We start from the raw sequence: 3,511 nt of genomic DNA on the forward strand, positions 1-3,511 counted from the left end.
GAATAGAGTTACATCCTTGTTTGAAAATGTTATATTTTTCAGGAAGGGGTGTGTGTGGGGGGGGGGGGGGGGGGGGGGCGGCGAGGCGGGGAGAGTAAGAGTCCAAACGAAAAATAAAACATTTTCAACAAAATGCGTAATATTGTCAAGTAAATCTGGTATGAGAAAATTATACTAATAATCAACAGTAAGATAGTACATACTATAAATTTAGTACTTTTAGAATTTTGAATTGGTAAACTACTAAAAGCACAAGGTATATATGTCCATTTTCTTAATGACTTGTGCTCGGTAGTGAGTTACTTTTTGGTTTAATTATTCGATATCTGAAATTAATTAACTCGTAAATTAGTTTTGATTCGTGTTGCATAGAGCTTATTAATGGGAAAACGCTATTTACTATAGGAGTTTTTCTATTTCAATTATTCCATCACATTCTTTGAGCATCTCGCTGTGCCCTTCTTGAATTTTAATAAAAACTTATATCAATCCCTGCGACCTTCCAACACAGAGTAGGTATCTGACTTCATACATCGTGTTGCTACTTAGCACAACCTATGTCTTAAGGAGCATTTGCTACCCCTGGTATGTGAGCTTTCCTAATTAATAAAGATAGGAGAGGGCTTCTTCTCCCAAAGTTACACGGTTGTCATTTTGCCTAACGTTCCTTCGACATGATTCTCGCAAACACCCCAATTTGAAATATTTAATTTCCTGAAAGTTTCAGTCTTGTTGATTGTGGCAATAATCACGACGAAGTTTTTCAACTGGCTAGCTATATATTGCATGGCAATTGATGGGAATTAATTAATTCCCTTTTGTACTAGCTAGTTACAACATAACTAGGAGTAATAAATTAAAGACGACCTTCCACCATGAAAATACATAAATGTGAAGATCTTTATTATATTTCATAATTACAGAATAAATGCTACCAAACTCAAGTGCATAGAACTAAGAAGATGAAAAAACATACTCATCGGGCTTAATTAATGGCCTTCCTTTAAATTTCCTTTTTCTTTTCGGATTTCTTGATCTATTCTTGTACTTTTTTCTTGTTTTTGATAAATGTAGGACCACAAATTCAAACAAAAAGAAAAGTAAATAAATAAATGAAGGAATGGGTAATGCAAGTGGCCATGGAGGAATTATTAATTGCACATGAAAAGAAAAATCATCTCGTGCATGATTAAATGCAAAAGACATATAGGCCACAAAATAACTCAGGCAGGTATTTCAGATAGATTTGTATTTAATGCCACGAAACTATATAGTATATGGGAGAAGCCATAATTTTGGTGAACAGCCAGTGGATCGAATAATTTCGGCATGGCTAAAAAAACGTACTATATATTCTTGTATACAAGGGTTATTAATTAAGGTGGCATGTACGTTATTGATTCGAGGGATGTCATATGTACAACTAAAAATATATAGCATGTGAAGGAATTGTCCTTAGTTTCCAATTATTTAGCCAAAAAAAAAAAGTGAAATTTTCGTTGGTTATTCCTTTTTAGGATAATTATTTAGTAAATGTCTCTCTTTTTTTCTATTGCAATAAATAGATCTTTTAGACCACAGTTTAAAAATATCTTTTGAGCACCCTAAAAATCTTCTGAAAAACGTTAGACCACAATATAAATTTGTTTGTTATTGTTATTTAACGTTTTGTCTGTAAGGTTGGACAATATATGAGCAAACATTACTCGAGTCTAACGTTGACGGAAAGTGTAATTTTCCAAAAGAGATATATTTGCACAACTTTTAAAAATAAGGATAAAATCTAAATGTTGGCCTAAAATAGGGACGTTTGCGCAGAAAAAGGTTTTAACCATTTGATAAAAAAAGATAGACATATTGTATAAAAGTTCTTAAAAAAGAACCATATTGTATGAAATTTGATAGACAACGAAAAAAAAAAAAGTTTTTAACCAAAAAGTGTTGCAAGATACTTTATATTTTTTAGTTTTCCACCTTATATTCGATATTAGTATTGGGACTCGATTAATCTGGATTCGAGTCAAGAAATCTCATATTGGGGATAAAACACTTCCTAAATATCCAAGGCTCGAACATGAGATCTTTGATTAAGGATGACGGAATACTCAACACTCCATTACAATTATGCTCGTTAATGTTGGAAGAAACTTGATAATGTACTTGAGAAGAAGTTAGTTGGATGTATGCTTCATTATAGTTGAAACTAAACCCTAGAATGAAACGTCTTCTAATTAAGAGTTCAACAGACCAGCAGCCGGACATGGACCAAACTCTTTACCAAAAGCTAACCCATACCAAGACAAGGAGATCTCTATCTCCATCATATGTAGGCACTCAATTAATGTTTTTTTTTATGCCTCTCTTGTTGTTCTTTGTAAGACTCTCTTTTCAGGTAACATTTCTGGTAGATTGGGAATGAAACTGTTTTTGGCTGCAAAAAAGGTTGTTTATGGCTCAGAAACGGATCCAGAATTATATTGAGTTTGAAATCAATTACTCCCTCCGTCTCAAAAAGATTGTACTCTTTTGACTTGTCATAAAGTTTAAGAAAAAAAGGAAGACTTTGAAATGTGTGGTCCAAAACAAGCTTTAGATATTTGTGTGGCAGTAAATCATCTCATAAAGTTAAATTGTTTCTAAATATAGAAAGGAGACAATCTTTTTGGGACAGACTAAAAAGGAAAGGAAGACAATCTTTTTGGGACAGAGGGAGTACTTTTTTGATAAATTTTTAACATATACATAAGGTTTGTGCAAAAGCTATTGATTTAGATGAATTCGTAGCTTACAATGATTGGCACAAATAGAACATTTTTGTGCCACTAGCTAAATATTGATCTTTTTAGTTAAGTTTAGCAAAGATAATTTGCAAGTCAAAACTTGAAATTAATTCTAAACTGATAATTTGCAAGTCAAAACTTGAAATTAATTTTCAGTTTAGAATTTGGTGGCAAGTTCTGGGAAATCGCCAGAAGTTCGGTGGATAGGCAGAGGCTTGCCTTGCCACAAGTCCCGGCGAATCACCAGATTTTAGTACAAATTGTATTGTAACTTTGAAACAAATTATTCACAAGTCTTGATTGATCACCAAGGGGGGTTTAAGTGTAGGTGAACACCTTCGGCAAAAAATTATAGTGTATATATAGGATAGATTTTCTGTGTTTATGTACATGTATTAACTTTTAAACACCCTAAGTATATGCAACAAGTTAATTCAAGTGATCCAGAGTGTTCAAAACTGTCTTTAGCATCCTAAGTTCGATTTCCATCGACAATATTATTTTTTATATTTAGTTTTTTTTTTTTTTTAACCTCCTGAGCGAAAATCTTGAATCCTCCACTATAGATCACTAGCATCTAGCGTTACTATTAGAAAATTGTTGGAAGAAACAAGTAACAACCAAATTGCATGACGAGATAACAGCGGAAGAAATACCCAAGTCAAAACTTCCCACACTATTTTAACCAAGAGAAGACAATAAACACTAGCACAAATGGAAATCCGGGCAGC

Source organism: Lycium barbarum, chromosome 7, assembly GCF_019175385.1.
Source record: "Lycium barbarum isolate Lr01 chromosome 7, ASM1917538v2, whole genome shotgun sequence".
In the NCBI taxonomy this organism is placed as follows: Eukaryota; Viridiplantae; Streptophyta; class Magnoliopsida; order Solanales; family Solanaceae; genus Lycium; species Lycium barbarum.